A 17,682-nucleotide genomic window follows, 5' to 3' on the forward strand; every position below is an offset into this window, starting at 1 on the left:
TATGATCTACAACTTAGAGAATCAAACACATTAGTGATCATAAATCACTTGTGTATTGGAATCATCAAAATAAGATGGGAATGCCAAGGTGGAAACCATTGGGCTTACAGACCGTACCCTAAACCTCCCGTGTTTGAGTAAAAACCCAACCAAATCAATCAGCTAGGGCCTCAAATTTCACCCTAGGCTAGTTTAGGGTCCCAACTAGGTCCCCATAAAATTTCATCAAAATCCGAGCGCGTTTACCTATCGAACAAGATGGGAGAGTGTCCATAGTGTAAACCGCAGGAGGGCGATGAATCACCTCAAAATGGGCTGTCCATGGAAGATATAAAGTGGCAGATTATATGTCATTTCTTTTTGGAACCCCTGTTCTTGCTCGGACTACCTTAAGAGCAAAATTGACTATGAAATACATTAGAGGGGGTTGTCCCAAGTCAAAGAGGGGGGAGCATTAATATATCATTTCCCTTTATAAGGGATCGAAGTAGAAAAAAAAAAGGAGAGAAAAAAATTCGCAGAGAGAAGTGAGAAAATCTGAAACCCTAGTTCCGTCCGATCCTTCTTCTCCGCTCAAGCTCCGGTCGAGCTCCAGTGAGCACCGATCTGAGAAATCGATAGAAATGACGGAGTAAAATAGCAGATCTGAGAAAGAGAGAGAGATTTAGTGTTCCGATGGAGTTTCTTCCTTTGTCCGATCATCGTCTCCATCATGTTAGTCGGAGCTCCGGTTAATTTTCGACGAAATCCCCTTCTCAGATGTTATGTTTCATAGTCTTCATTCCTTTCTTTTTTTCTTTTTTTCTTTTTTTTCTCTTTTGATTTCAAGTTTATTACCCAAACATTTTGTTTCTTCTCCGATCAGGATCTGAGAGATTTCCAATCAATCAGGTCAATTTTTCCGACCGAATTTGCACTCCGATTATGTTCCTCCTTGCTGTTACCTCCATCTCTATCATCTTTTTCCCCATTTTTCTTCTCAAACCCTAACTCCCCTCCGTACTCCTCCTTCTCCGGTCAAAGCTCGTCTTCTCCGGTAGGATTTCACTCCCCGGCTGGTCAACCTTTTCGATCTTCTCCGGCTAGGTCTACCGGAGTTCCGATCGATCTCCGGTTGAGCTTTTCTTCCTTCATTCACTAGCCTTTGATGCCGTTACTCCTTTTTTCCACAATTTTAGACTCGAGCTCCCTTTAAAACCCCACATTTTTCATCATTTAAACCTTAACTCCCTTCTTCAATCGATTCCTACTCATTTTTCCAGCTAAATTTCAGCTGAGTTCTGGAAAAACCTAGACCTTGTTAAATCTCAGAGCTTTGGAGTTTCATCACTTTTAATCTGGAAAGAGGAGAACAAAAGATCTGAGTTCTTCAATTCAGGTAACATTCTTTCTCTCCTTTGTGTTAATTTAAGAGATTGTATTTTTTTTCCACTTGAGTTGATTTTTGTAGTGGCTTCGGTTTGATTTATATTATAGAAATATTTTCATTTTTTGTGAAATTGTGTTGTGGCTGAGATGTTTGGCTTTAGATTTGTTTAAAAATGTTACAAGTAGTTAAAACAATGATATGCAATGACGATTTTACTTAGAATTTCAAGATTCTATCATTATTTATAATATGTGTTTATGTTTTATGGAGAGCTATGATCTCATAGTCAGTGTGAAATCTGTTCCTGTGGTTTCGGTTAAGGATATTAAGTAAAGATGTTACATTTATAACTTGTGGACTGAATGTATTATAATAAAAAAAATGTGTGAAGTATATAAGATTTATAAGATAAAATTGCAATCTCATGTGTGTAATATATTTGATTAAACGCCTTTGAGTGTTGAATGTTCAAGCTTCATGGAGTTTTTCATATTAGATGTGTTGATTGTGATCTGGGGCTATATTCTTTGAAATTGTGAGACATTGATTCATGGCTGCTAATATATATAAACAGAGCACAATTTTAATATTAAATTAATGAAGAGTTAAATCATTGAATGGTTAACTTGATCTCCCTTGTTATGTAAATGTGTTAACCATAGAAGCCTTCTGTTTTGTGTATGTTGAAAGAGTTCATTGGTTTGATAATATAAACTCTACAATCAATTGAATTTAGCAAATGAGGTCTTCCCATCAACCAGTGCCCATAACCAGTGCATAATCCGTGCCCATCCAGTGCCCATCCAGTACCTAGCCTGTCCAATGGACAACCAGTCCAGTGCCCATCCAGTGCCTAGCCTGTCTAATGGACAGCCAGTCCACTGCCCCAATAATGCCTGCTCATACAAGCTGAGCATAGCCCACGCCTATGCTCTGTACCATGCCAAAGCCTTGGTCCCATGGTCTTTTGTCAGCCCTGTAAAGCTCCTTGCATTTTTTAATTTCACGGTTATTCAAACTACCCACTTGTCCTCACATACTGAGTGGTCCTTTGTTGATATCCATTTGAATTCTTATCACTTTCAAAATGTTTGAATTCTCATCTGCCATATACTTTTGTTTTCTCCCCAATTGTTCAAATGTTTGTTACATAAATTGGGTTTGCTATTTCAGTTGGGTCAATTAGAGAGATAGATAGTGTTATATCAATATCCTCCTACTTAAGCTATTAGTTTTCGCATTATTAGATTTTATAATTAATGTGATATATATCTATCCCTATCCCTCTAGAACTTATACATTTCTATCAATGATTCAGATGTGTGTATCACTTTTTCTCTTCTTGTTTATGGTAATCTTAGGAGTTATGTGGTTTATGTTAATATACTTGTCTTGCACATAATTGGTGACCTTCTTTGAGTTTATTTTGGCTTGTAGTAGTAAATGGCTGCTTGTGAGTATTACATTATCAAATTCCCTGGTCATTCATTTCTAGTATGTAAGTGTATTGTTATGAATGGTAATGGATCATTTCTATACTATGGCTGTAAGTTGAATTCCTTGATTATGTTTATTATTCCTTGTATCTGAGGTGTCATGGTAAATCATAGTCGCTTACTAATTTCTATATTTAGATAGGTTTGAGGGCGATGAAGGCGCTAGCCCAAGCCCATCATGGGAGGGACTTACCCGGTCGTGGTAGTACCCTCTTTCCTTTTATTCCCTTTTTCTTTAGATAGAGGTTTCTTAGCTTTTTAGACACCCTTTGAACCTTTCCCCTTTCTCATCATTGAAAGGGCGATGAAGGCGTTAGCCCAAGCCCATTCTTAGGGGACTTGCACAAGTCTGAATAGCGCTCCCCTCTTTTTGTTATGAGACTAGTCCAGTCTTTTAGACAAGAATCCTAAAGCCATTAGGTCCTTTTCATTGCAAGGGCAATGAAAGAGTCATCTGGAGCCTACCCTTTAAGGAGACAAGCTATGTCTCAGCAGATAGTCATCCTCTTTAGGAAGGCAAGCTATGTCTCAGCAGATATCATACACTCTTTAGAGACAGGCTTTATCTCATTAGTTAGTCACCCATAGGAGACTATCCAAGTCTCAAATAGAACACCTCCTTTAGGTTAAGGACCGACTTGGTCTGTTAAAACCCGTACCATTTTTATCATTGTAAGGGCAATGGAGCCCACCTCGGTGTTTAGGAGACTTGCCCAGTCTCACTAGCACCCTTCTTTATCTCTTCTTCTTTTAAGAGACTAACCTAGTCTCATTAGCACTCCCCTCTTAGGGTTGTGCACTAGGAGTCAGTCCTGTCGTATTTGAGTCAGTCTTTAGCTAAAGAGTCCATCCATAGTTAGAGAGTCATTCTTTAGCATAGGAGTCAGTTCTTGAGTCTTTGAGGAGTCTGTCCTATCATCATAGGGGTTAGGATTCTTTCGAACCTCTCATCAAATCATGTGATTTTTATCCAGTCCTGCAAGGTATAGGATGCTGTCCAACCCTTGCAGAGTCGTGATTCTGTCCAATGCCCCCGCAAAGCATAGGATGCTGTCCAACCTTTGCGGGATATTAGAAGTCTGTCTTACCCTTATGATGATATGAGTCCGTCTTCTTGAGTCAAAAAGAATAAAAACATTCAAAAACATCTAAAAACCAAAAATCTCAAAAATCTTGAGTCATTAGGAGTAGTTAGGAAATTATGTTCCGAACTACGTTGGCTTGATCCCTTTCAACAGGGTACGTAGTGCAGCTTGGGATTCATATCCCAAGTCCAGCCAAACCTTTAAAAATTAACATTTCAAATCTTCCAAAAATACAAAAATTCTTCAAAACCTTTTCAAAAAGATCTTCCCCTAGAGTTAGGAGTCTGTCTTAGCTGTTTGGGGTGTTTTAGAGTTAGGAGTCTATCCTGATTTGTATTGATATGGTGTGTCCTGTCATGTGAGTGTCCCTAGAGTTAGGAGGCCTCGAGTTGATCGGTTAGACATTTAGTCGAACCGATGGCTAGACTAGGAAGCATATAGTCAGCCCATGGTTTTCATTAGGTTGCACAGCCTAGTTACACATAGGATGTAGGGCCCACCTACATTAGCTTAAGGCTAACCAACTTGCATTAGTTAGGGCATATAGAGAGTCCTAAAAATTACAATTCACTTGAATTTAAGCAATCGTACAAAAAGTTTTAAAAATCAGTCGAGTCTAGTGGATCGAGTCTAGGATAGCGGTTCTAGATGGTTAAGCATTGTAGTTTAGAATAGGTCATCGAACTACGTTGACTCCGATTCTTCCCGAGGCCCGGATACGTAGAGCAGCTGGGATGGACGGCCATCTTGGTCCGAGTCAAGTCGCATTAGAGTTTTAGGATTCATCTTGTCCAGTCATGTATAGAGTTGATTTATGTTGTATGTTTTGCTGTGTTTGCTTACTTTCATGTACAGATCCTATACCTTTAGCTGTAGCATGCATGTGTTTGCACACCAGAACTCAGACACCAATTAGGTATGACACTCATAACCTAGCAATTTTTAGGCGACATTACTTTAATTTATTTTATATGTGCTTATTAATCATCTCCGAGACATGCATGATTAGATAGATGCCTTCTCGGAGATATTCGTTCCCATTTCAGATGACTTTTGCCCAAAACTCTTCAAAATCAATAAATAAATGGCATAAGAGACCAGATGCTTGCACTTGGGCGGACGAGGTGCTCTTCGGACCTTCCAAATTCGTAACCAGGCACAAACCTTTCTTTTATAATCTCTGGTTATCCGTTGCAACAGAGCATAGTATGGGATCCTTGGCCCACTTCCTTGGATGGCGACTCTTCTTTGTTTAAGGTACGCCTCGAATCTGGGCTAGTCCCCGAATCGAGAGGTATCTCTCTTTGTATCGCCACTCATGCTGTGAGGGGCACTTCTTTCGAGAGTTCCTTGGTAGAGCTCTCCATTCACGTGGATGATCCTCAGACTGTAGTGTGGGGGGCCGTCCCCTGCCTCTCTCGGATCGGAGTCCACAACTGGTCATGCTTGAAGATGTACCACACAAGAGTCAAAGAAGCTAGAGACCACATGAGACAACTCACCTTGGAAGAACAATCAATGTGGAGCTCAACTCAACACACTCAAGCAATGCAAACCAAAGAGGAGTGTAACCATATTTAGACTTGTTGTACATCCTCTCTCTTTAATTTATAAGTCAAGGCAAAATCTTTCAAAATTATTTTTCAAAATTAACCACACTCCCCTTATTAAAATTAATTGGTTAAGTGAATGGTTATGTGGTGGACCAACATGTTGGGACCCTCATAACATTCCAAATTATCATAAGATTTGAGTTCCAAAAGCCCAAAGTCAAATAGCAACAAAAACAGAAAAGTCTGCTGATTTTAGACTTCTCGGAACTCCGAAATTTTTTCTCAGAGCTCCGAGCTCGGAACTCCGAGAAAGTGTCCAGGGAGTATATTTCATACTCTGGACAGTTCCGAGAAATGGTCTAGTAGTATTTTCCAAGTTCTGGCCATTCTCTCGGAACTCCGAGAATTTCTCGGAGCTTAGAGAATGGTTCTCGGAACTCCGAGAACGTCGCGATAGCACAAAAAAGAGCCGTTGGGTTTAAAATTAAAAATAGATTTTTAGTGTCGTTTGATACTCACACCCCCAAACGGTCATATCTTCTCAAAGGGCTATAAATACTCATTCAAGAGGATTATCTACCTCTCTTGAATAATTTAAAAAACATCCTTAAGCATTCAAAGAACTTGCAAACCCCTTTTAGCTAGAGACTTTATTTTTCTTCTCCACCAAACTTGCCTTGCACTTGCAAATCATTAGAGTTTGGATTTAGGGCTTTCATTTGCAACCTATTGTGGAGAGCACTCAAGGGAACTTCATTGTGCATCAAGCTTTCAAGAGATGCCAAGCAATCTTCATCTTCTATTCATTGTAAAGGTGGCTAGGGCATCCTATTTTTAATACCCTGAGGAGTAACGTTTAGAACTCGGCGAAGAAGGAGAGTCGGTGTAAAGGTGTCAAGGGCATCCTCATTTAATACCCCTTGGGAGTGTAATCGCCTCGGAGCCGGGCATCGTGGAGGTCTCACATAGTGGAAATCCTTGAGGACGATCTCAAGAAGAGTGGAGTAGGCCTTTGCCCGAACCACTATACATCGGTGTGTTCCTTCCTTGTCTTGCACTTTCATTTTTGTTTGGTTTGGCATTTCCTTTTTATTTGATATTATTTGAAGTAACCAAAATCTAATCAAGAGAAGAAAAAATCAAATTAGGTTTAATACTTGAATTTAAAATGGTATAAATTTTTGATAAAACCAATTCACCCCCTCTTGGTTCTATAGACCCTTATTTCAATTGGTATCAGAGCCTTGTCTCCACTTTGTTTAAAACCCTAACCGGTCTAGAGAAAAGATTCTAAAAATGGCAAACTACCCTCAACACCATGAAGGATACTCAAACACTAGGCCACCTTATTTTGATGGAACAAATTACGAATTTTGGAAAACCAAAATGAAAATCTTTTTAACCCAAGATTACCAAATGTGGAGAGCCATTAATAATGGATATATCTTGCCCACTACAAATCTAAATGAATGGACCGAAGCCGAACAACAAGCCTCAAACTACAATGCCAAAGCCATGAATTCTTTAATTTGTGCTTTGTCACCCGGAGAATTCAATAGAGTTTCAAACTTGAATTCGGCTAAGGAAATTTGGGACATCTTAGAAGTTACCCACGATGGAACTAACCAAGTTAAAGAATCTAAAATGAATCATCTATTTAGGCAATATGAACTTTTTCAAATGACACCCGATGAACCCATTGCCGACATGTACACTAGATTCACTAACCTAGTAAATGGACTAAGGGGACTTGGAAAATAATTTTCAAATAGAGACTTAGTGACCAAAATCCTTAGATCCCTACCTTTATCATGGGACTCCAAAACCTCCGCAATCACCGAAGCTAAGGACATGAACACATTAAACCTAGATGAACTAATAGGGTCCTTGATAACCCATGAGATGATTTTCAAAACAAAAGGACCCGAAATTGAAAATAAAATTGAAAAAGAAAAAGGTGTTGCTTTTGCTTGCAATATAGGTGATGATGAAGAGGCAAAGGGAGTCATGGAAGATGCGGTAGCCCTCCTAACAAGAAGGATCAAGTTCTTGCAAAGGAATATGGGAGGCATGAGAAATAGAAGGGCCAATCCTCCATTCAAGAAGAAAGAAGAGCTCGGTGACGGATCATTTCAACCCCGATGCTACGGATGCAAGAAACTTGGACACATTTGCCCGGATTGTCCACTCAACAATGAGCCTACTCCAAACAATCGTTTCAAGAGAAGAGAAGGCAAGAAATGAATGACCGCCACATGGGATGAGGACAATGAAAGTGAAGGTGAACCGAATGACGGAGAAAAGTGCTTGATAGCAAAAAATGTATGCTTCATGGCTTCAACAAATGACAATCAAGAGGTAAGTACTTTAAGTGATGTCATCATTTTAAAAGAAATTCTTGATTCCTTGCAAAGTGCACATGATGAACTTGAAATTGAACTTGATAAAAATGCATCTCTTGAAAATTCTCTTTCTAGCATAACAAAAGAATTTGGTTGGTTAAAGAAAGATCATGAGTTTTTAGATGATGAAAATGAAAAATGTAAAGTTGAAATTCATGATTTAAATGCTACCATCAAGATTTTAAATGAAAATCGACAAGAACTATCTATTGAAAACAACAAACTAAAGCATGAAAATAGTAAACTATCTCATGAATATGATGAGTTAAAGAAACTTTTTGAAAGATTTGAAAATGGTTCACTAAAATTGGATAGGCTTGTTAATATTCAAAGATTGTTACATGATAAGAGTGGACTTTGACATAAATGGGATACTACAATGTCAAACTATAAGAACAAATTTGTGAAGGCTTCTTCTAGTGGTACTAAAACTTATTTTTATTGTGGTCTAGAAGGACATTATAAGGTTGCTTGCATGTATGCTAAATAAGATAAAATCAAGTTGAATGCTAAAGTAAAAATAAATGAACTTAGCAAGATTAGGAAGATTTGGGTACCTAAGGGATCTCACTTGCCTATTCATATGTAGGTATGCCTTAAAAGCCATAACAAGAAGAACACATGGTACCTTGATAGTCGATGCTCTAGATACATGACCGGAGACCTCACTCAATTTGCATCCCTATCACTCAAGGATGGTGGAGATGTTACCTTTGGAGATGATAAGAAAGGAAAAGTTAAAGGAGAAGGCACCATAGGTAACTCTACCTCTCCCATACATGATGTACTTTATGTTGATGGCTTATCTCATAATCTTATTAGCATTAGTCAATTGTGTGACAATGGTTTTGAAGTAGTCTTCAACCCCGACAAATGCATTGTTAAGAATAAGATAGATGGAAAAGTGCAATTCATAGGTTCTAGAGACAATAACATTTACACTATTGGGCTAGATGATCTTAGACTCCAAAATGTAACTTGTCTTAATGCCATTAGTGAAGATTCTTGATTATGGCATAGGAGGTTGGGTCATGCCGGAATGGATCTCATTTCAACCCTCTCCTCAAAAGACATTGTTAGAGGGTTGCCTAAGTTCAAGTACACCAAAGATCACATTTGTAGAACTTGTCAATTAGGCAAACAATTGAAGAGCTCATTTGCCCCTAAAAATATGATCTCAACCACTTACCCCTTGCAACTACTTCATAATGATCTTTTTGGACCAATGAAGACAAGTAGCCTAGGTGGAAAGAGGTACGTGTTTGTTGTTGTGGATGACTACTCACGATTTACATGGGTCATATTTTTAGCACATAAAGATGAAACCCATGAAAATTTTCTTAAGTTGTGTAATCATGTCCAAAATGAGAAAGGTATTGCCATATCTTACATTAGGAGTGACCATGGAACGGAATTTGAAAATATACACTTTGACACTTATCGTAATGAATATGGCATCAAACACAACTTTTCGGCACCTAGGACATCTCAACAAAATGGGGTTGTAGAAAGAAAAAACCGAACCCTCCAAGAAATGGCTAGAACCATGTTAAATGAGAATGATCTCCCTAGATACTTTTGGGCAGAGGCGGTTAGCACCGCTTGCTATATCATAAATACGGTGTATATGAGGCCAATTTCTAAGAAAACACCTTATGAGCTTTGAAAAAACTTGAAACCAAATATAAGCTACTTTAGAGTGTTTGGTTGTAGATGCTACATCTTGAATATCAAAGATAACTTACATAAATTTGATAAGAAGTCGGATGATGGCATATTCTTAGGGTATTCTACACATAACAAGGCATATAGAGTATTTAATAGAAGAACCCTAGTTGTAGAAGAATCCATGCATGTTACATTTGAGGAGAAAGAGCCAACACCTCAAGAAATGCCACATGATGAGGATGAACCTATTGAACACCTCTCACCTAAGACAAATGCTCCTCCCCATGCATCTACAAATAATACATTACCTAGTGAGGAAGTTGAGAGTGTAGATGATGACTCATTACCTAGGGATAGGAGAATATTGGTAGATCATCCCGAATCCCAAATCTTAGGTGCTGCCACATCGCCGGTAAGAACTAGATCATACTATCGAAGTGTGAGTAACAACTTGGCGTTCCTATCCGAATTAGAACCTAAGCCCATCAAGGAAGCCGAAAAGGATGAATATTGGTTGATGGCTATGCAAGAAGAGTTGAGTCAATTCGAAAGGAGCAAGGTGTGGAAGCTAGTGCCTAGGCCTATTGATCATTCAGTCATTGGCACAAGATGGGTGTATAGAAATAAAATGGATGAAAATTGAATTATCACTAGAAATAAAGCTAGGCTTGTAGCCCAAGGGTACAATCAGGAGGAAGGAATAGACTATGATGAGACATTTGCTCCTGTTGCCCCGTATGGAAGCTATTAGGATACTCTTGGCATATGCATCTCATAAAGGATTTAAATTATATCAAATGGATGTCAAAAGTGCCTTCCTAAATGGCTATATCCAAGAGAAGTGTATGTTGAGCAACCTCCAGGTTTTGAAGACTACAAACATCCAAATCATGTCTTCAAGCTTGATAAGGCTTTATATGGTTTGAAGCAAGCTCCTAGAGCTTGGTATGAGAGGCTTTGCACCTTCCTAGTAGAAAAAGGTTTTGAGATGGGAAAGGTAGATAAACATTATTTAACAAAAGATAAAATCAAGATATCCTCCTTGTCCAGATTTATGTGGATGACACCATCTGTGGCTCGACTAATCAAAAAATGTGTGATGAATTTGCAACTCTAATGAAAAATGAATTTGAAATGAGCATGATGGGTGAGTTAACCTACTTCTTAGGACTCCGAATCAAACAATACTAAAATGGGATATTTATAAATCAAGAAAGATATACAAAGGAGTTATTAAAGAAGTATGGTATGGATAATAGCAAGACATCAAGAATTCCCATGAGTACAACTGCTAAGTTAGAAAAAAGATGAATTTGGCAAATCTATGGACCAAAAGATGTATAGGGGTATAATAGGTAACCTACTCTATTTGACAGCCACCGGATCAGATATTATGTTTACTGTCTGTCTCTGTGCTCGATTTCAATCGGATCCAAAGGAGTCTCACCTATCTGTAGTCAAGAAGATCTTCAAGTACTTAAGAGGAACCCAAAGTTTGGGACTATGGTATGAAAGATCTACTATTGTAAGCCCAATGGTTCCCACCTTGGCATTCCTATCTTATTTTGATGATTCCAATACACTAGTGATTTAATATCACTAATGTGTTTGTATGTCTAAGTTGTAGATCATAATGGTGTTAAGACAAGATTGCTTGGATTGAGGCCAAGAAGCTCTCATTGGACCACATTATGAAGGCCAAAGACATCGGAGATCCAAGATGAGTGAAGACTTGAAGAATCGCAATTGAAGATCGAAGTCGTTTTAGAATGTAAAGATCCAATCCTAGTTTAGGTGTTTTAGAGGCATAAATTAAGTTAATCTCACACACCCTAAATGTTTAAGAGATTGTCCTTGTGGTGTTCCAACACTTTGGAACCCTCATAACAATCCCAACTTGGTGTAGAGTTGGAAGCCCAAAAACAGGAATTGAAAATCTGTTGCATATAGGCTTCTCGGAACTCCGAGAGAATTCTCAAAACTCCGAGAGAATTCTCGGACCTCCGAGCTCGGAACTCCGAAAAATCCTCGGAGCTCCGAGATTTGGTCCAGTAGCTTTTTTCAAACTTCTGTTTGTATTCCCGGAACTCCGAGACCACTATAACGGGAAGAAATTTGTGACCATTGGAAACTTTGCCAGAATTATGACTATGCCCCTCAAACGGTCATATTTGGTTTTTCTATATATATGGGCATTCTCTACTTCCCAATTATCAATCCTAACACTCTAAAACTCTATTTGAACATCCTAAGAGTGATTAAAGCTTGTTTATGCCTCTCATCCTCTAAGATTAGGATTTGGATCATTAGGCTCAAATTTGTACATCTTCTACAAAGTTTGTAAACCCTTGTGAGGGATTTTTGTTCTTTCTTTCTTATTCTCAAGATTGTATTCGGGCGAGTGTTCGAAGAAGTGGAGCCCACTCTCCGTGGTGAGTATTGCCACCAAGGTTAAAGCAATTGGAATTGTAATCGGCACCGATCTTCGCCGAAGTTAAGAAGATCAAATAGTGAAGTCATCAACGGGTTTGGTTGGTGGAGTGGAGTAGGCCTCGCGTTTGGAGGACCGAACCACTTTAAATCTCGGGTGCACTCTCTCTTGTCTCTTGCTCTACATTTGCATTGCACTTAGGATTTAACTTGTTGTGCTTATATTTTCATCATTGATCTCTTAATCTTCAAAATTAGGTTAGAAGTTTTCAAAAGATTAAAACTTGTTAGCAACCTAATTTTACCTCCTCATTAGTTGTCGTTAGAGTAAGTACTCGGGACCACCCTTGGAATTTCAACTGCTTTCACTCTCATTGGATATTCAGATGCAGACTTTGCTGGATGTAGAGTGGATAGGAAAAGCACTAGTGGGACTTGTCAATTTTTGGACAAATCACTTATTTCATGGTTTAGCAAGAAACAAAATTCAGTAGCTCTATCCACAACAGAAGCAGAATATGTGGCAGCAGGAGCTTGCTGTGCACAAGTCCTATGGATAAAAGCACATTGATGGACTATGGAATTAAATTGAAAAATATTCCCATCCAATGTGACAATACTAGTGCTATAAACTTGACAAAGAACCCCATACAACACTCTAGAACCAAACATATTGAGATTATGCACCACTTCATTAGAGATCACTCACAAAAAGGGGACGTTTGCTTAAAATATATCAACACTGAAGAACAATTGGCTGATATCTTTACAAAACCCCTTAGTGATGATAGAATATGTTATATCCGAAGTGCCTTGAACATTTGGAGTGCGAATCAAGTCAAAGAAATTGCCAGATAAATACTTTGTGCCTTTCACCAGCTTATCTATATAGTATATATATATATATATATATATATATCATCCCTGATTGGTAGTATCTGCATGAATGAGATGTCAAACCTTAATCTTAAAAATCACTTAATTGGTACTCTTAGCCTTCTTAGTTCTCTAAGATGGAGAGGTACCTTCACCTTAATTAAAATACCTAACAATTTGACAGTAAGTCAACATCTCGATCATGAACAGGTATATGTGCATTACTTGGCTACATATTTTATACCATAAGCATTAATTTAGGGGGAGTACCTAATTCAATGATCATTTACTCCTGCTCATCATGTTAGCTTCACACTCTATCTCTTTTTTTTTTTTTTTTTTTTTTTTTTTTAAAAAGGGGGTTTTATTTTTAGGCTACATTCACTCCTATTTGCTATACATCTTAGTTTGCCTCATTTGAAAGTTTAAAAGGGAGTTTTATAACTAATCAACATGAACTACTTCTCGAATATCACTTTGTTCATATGGTTATGCTCCTCTTTGGTTTGCATTGCTTGAGTGTGTTGAGGTGAGCTCCACATTGATTATTCTTCCAAGGTGAGTTGTCTCATGTGGTCTCTAGCTCCTTTGACTCTTGTGTGGTATATCTTCAAGCATGACCAGTGATGTGATGGTTCCTTCTATGATCACCCTACCTTATCACAACACTTCAAGGCAAATTGATTAGTATTCAAGAACATAATCAATTATGTTTTGAATCATCAAAACAAGATAGGAGAGTAGACCCTTGGGCTTACAATCTCCCCCTTTATGATGATGACAAACAAAATTGATTATGAGGTGTGTGGAGTGACAAAATAGGCAAGTGAATGCAGGAACTCCCCCTCAATATATGCACAATGATAAACGATAACAAGTAAAAGCATATAGTGCATATAGGCAATCGTACATCCTCTCTCTTTGATTTCTAAGTCAAGGCAAAATCTTTCAAATGTATTTTTCAAAACTAACCACACTCCCCGTATTAAAATTAATTGGTTAAGTGAATGGTTATGTGGTGGACCAACATGTTCGGACCCTCATAACATTCCAAATTATCATTAGATTTGAGTTCCAAAAGCCCAAAGTCAAATAGCAACAAAAACAGAAAAGTCTGCTGATTTTAGGCTTCTCGGAACTCCGAGAAAGTGTCCAGGGAGTATATTTCATACTCTGGACAATTTCTCGGAACTCCGAGAATTTGTCTCGGAACTCCGACAAATGGTCCAGTAGTATTTTCCAACTTCTGGCCATTCTCTCGGAGCTCCGAGAACGTCGCGACAACACAAAAAAGAGCCATTGGGTTTAAAATTAAAAATTGATTTTTAGTGTTTTTTGATACTCACACCCCCCAAACGGTCTTATCTTCTCAAATGGCTAAAAATACTCATTCAAGAGGATTATCTACCTCTCTTGAATAATTTGAAAAACATCCTTAAGCATTCAAAGAACTTGCAAACCCCTTTTAGCCTGAGACTTTGTTTTTCTTGTCCACCAAACTTGCCTTGCACTTGCAAATCATTAGAGTTTGGATTTAGGGCTTTCATTTGCAACCTATTGTGGAGAGCACTCAAGGGAACTTTGATGAACACATTTATGTGTGAATGATAGTGGTACGATGCATGTATATTTTATATTCTAAGCGGTGCTACTAAGGTATTTTTATTATTTTTGTTGTTTCAGGGTTTTTATTGGAATTATGAAGGAAATGGAGCTTAACATATGAAAATAGTGAAGAATGACCAATTGCCATGAGAATCCAAAGTTTCAAGATGCCTTAGTTGGCCGAATTGGCATGACGCTTTAGTAGGATCAAATTGATAATGCCACACCCCTTACTTTGCTTTGAAAGATGAAATTTCAATGATGGATGATGAAAAACAAGAGAAGAGAAGGGATCTTAATTCCAATGGTTGAGATTGAAATGATAAAGAGAGGAGAAGGGAATTATTTGTTGTTTATGTGCATTACAAAGGAAGGGTAGATTTGCCATTTGCGAAAGTATATGGCATGGTTGCAATTCATTCGAAAGATAGGGACAATTTGGTCATTTCAGGCACATATTCCTCAACTTGGAAACTTTCCATTATTTTTCTACCATTTAGAAAGTTGCTTGACAAAATAATTAGAAGGTTTTAGACAAACCTTTGGAAAGAAAAAAAAAAAGGAAAGTAACCCATGTGTTTTTTAGAAGAGATATAGAAAGCCCATTCAAGCCTTAATCTTGTCCTTTCATTTGTTTCCTAAGATTAACTTTTTAATCTCCACCTTACATCTTTTTCAATCCCTTAATTTAGCAACTTTTCTCACCCAAAATCTATATATCAATCTCTCTTGAACTCTCTCCCATCTTCTTGCATTTTTATTCTCGTCTCGTCTCGTCGCGTCTTCAGCAGTTTTTTTATTTTTTTTCTAAAACTTCAACGGACCATAACTTCTTCGTTTTAGCTCCGATTCGCACGTGGTCGGATCCGTTGGACTCGTATCAATGAGAGGAATCCGATCAAGGATTGAAGGAAGACAATGATTCAACCATTGAAGGAGAAAAAGAATAAGTTTTTCTTATTTTGCTCTTTATTTTAAATTACAATTTGATGTATTTTTGCTTTCAATTTCAATTAAAGAAGAGTTCTTTTGTTTTCTTTTTCCTTCTCAAGTTCTTAATTGCAATTCTCTTCTTTCTACTTTTTATTTTTGTTTCTTTGACTTTCTTCATGAGTAACTAAATCCTATATACTTAAGGTTTAGATAAAACCATGGGGAAGGAGAAAGGTTTTTAATTAAATTTAATAGTATGGAATTAATGGTTTATAATTATTGCATACCAATCATTCATGTCATTGGCTTTCCCCTTTTGTATGAGTGATTGCTATGAACATTATAAATATTTATATAGCCTTTAAAATTGGAGTGTGTCTTTGATAAATTACTCATCGGCAATGACTTCCATTAATCTTATTTCCCATAGACTAATTATCAAATATACAATTCAATACACAAAAATTATTTTAATTAATCAATCTAATCCAAGCCGATGGTGGATTCTAACCCTAAGTAATCTTTTATACTGAATTAAGGTTTTTACACTATTCCAAATTACTTTTGCAATTTTTCAATTTACTTAAGCCCTTAGAATTTTAGTTTTCTAATTAAATTAGATAAGCAGTTAAAAGAGATCATTAGAACCTTGGTACACTTTGCCTAAATTAGGATTTTAAATAAAAAATATCTTAGTTAAATTTGATTCTTAGATTGATTATAATATACGCTTATATATAGTGTTAGCTCCGAGGTCAAGTCCACGAAAATCCTGAGTCCATTCCAGGCAACATTATATCATAGCTAGTATTCTAATTGGTACAAGAATAGGATTGACAACTAAATTTCTCTTCCCTGGGTTCGACCCGTATTTACACGAACCGTGCACTTGCGGTTATTTAATTTCTCAATCAAGTTTTTGGTGCCGTTGCCGGGGAAGAGAGTTGCATTAGAATCTTAATTATTCGAAGTGTTAGATTAGTAGTTATTTTTAGTTTAGTTATATTTTTGGTTTCTTGGCTATCCATCTCTCTTACTTGGTTTTCTTGTGTTTATGAGTGTAGGTTGGGTGCATAACTCGGCCAATCGACTAGAAAGAGCAAACCGGTTAGAGACAGCGGAAGAAATCACATCAAATCCAAATCAAGTAGTCATGGCGGAAGAACAAGAGCCGCCCAAGAGTTTGCGCGATCGCTTCTATCTGGCCCGAACCGTGCAACCTTCTTGCATTAGATTGTCGATTGCACAGGGCAATAATTTTGAGCTAAAATCGTAATTTATCTCTTTGCTTCCTCATTTTCATGGCCTCCCTTCAGAGGATGCTTATTTATTTTTACGTGAGTTTGAAGATGTATGTGCTTTGATTAAGTTGCAACAACTTACCGATGATGCGGTAAAGTTGCGGTTTATTACGTTTTCACTCAAGGATGGAGCCAAAAAATGGCTCTATGGCTTACCAACAAACTCCATCACCACTTGGGAGGAGTTCGCCGTCGTTTTCCTAAAAAAGTTTTTTCCATTACATAAAACTAATAAGCTTAGGAACGATATTTTACAATTCCAACAAAAGCCATTAGAGTCATTTTCTAAGTTTATGGAGAGGTTCAAAGACCTACTCCAAGAGTGTCCTCACCATGGAATTGATTTGTGGCACTTATGCCAAATTATTTATGAGGGCATAGATTACCAAACAAAGCAACTTCTTGAATCCATGTGTCCTAATGGTTTTACATCTTTCACGGATGAGGCCGCGGCATGGAACTTCTTACTTGACTTGGTAGAAAAAATGAGAGAGTGGGAATCCATTCAAGACGGTGAGAGAGCCACTGCAAGTAAGGGATTTCTAATTGAGGGTGCCGTGGCAAAAGAGGCTCATCTTGATAGCTTAATCAAAAGGCTAGAAGCAATAGTTGTTAAAGGACCTTCACAAGTCAATGAAATTGCACATAGTGTTCCCATGTGTAATTGGTGTCAAGCCACGGACCATGTCATGGAAGAGTGTCCAACTCTTGCTAAATTTGGTAATTCTAATGAAAATGTGAGTGCTCTTTATGCTAATAATCCTTATTCTAGCACTTATAATCCGGGATGGAGAAATCATCCCAACTTTTCATGGAGTTAAAGTGGGCCATCTAATTTCCAAGGCCAAGGCCAATTCAGCCAACCTAGGCCCACCTTCCCTCCCACTTTTGTTCGGCCATCCCCTTCCCCTCCTACTTTTCAAAACCTCATGATTAATAATGTTTCAAATCAGCAACCGCCGGG

The 17,682-nt window shown here is 37.8% G+C and overlaps 1 non-coding gene across 1 annotated transcript; it reads right to left on the reverse strand.

Moving 5' to 3' along the window:
• Positions 1-16,951: 16,951 nt before the first annotated feature.
• LOC143862777 (small nucleolar RNA R71) lies at positions 16,952-17,058 on the reverse strand. Its single transcript, XR_013240487.1, has one exon. It is a non-coding gene; the product is annotated as a small nucleolar RNA R71 (small nucleolar RNA).
• Between the last annotated feature and the right edge of the window lie 624 nt (positions 17,059-17,682).

The sequence above is a fragment of the Tasmannia lanceolata genome, unplaced genomic scaffold, assembly GCF_043159265.1.
Source record: "Tasmannia lanceolata isolate RefF3 unplaced genomic scaffold, GAP_Taslan_0.1 ptg000037l, whole genome shotgun sequence".
NCBI classification, from domain to species: Eukaryota; Viridiplantae; Streptophyta; class Magnoliopsida; order Canellales; family Winteraceae; genus Tasmannia; species Tasmannia lanceolata.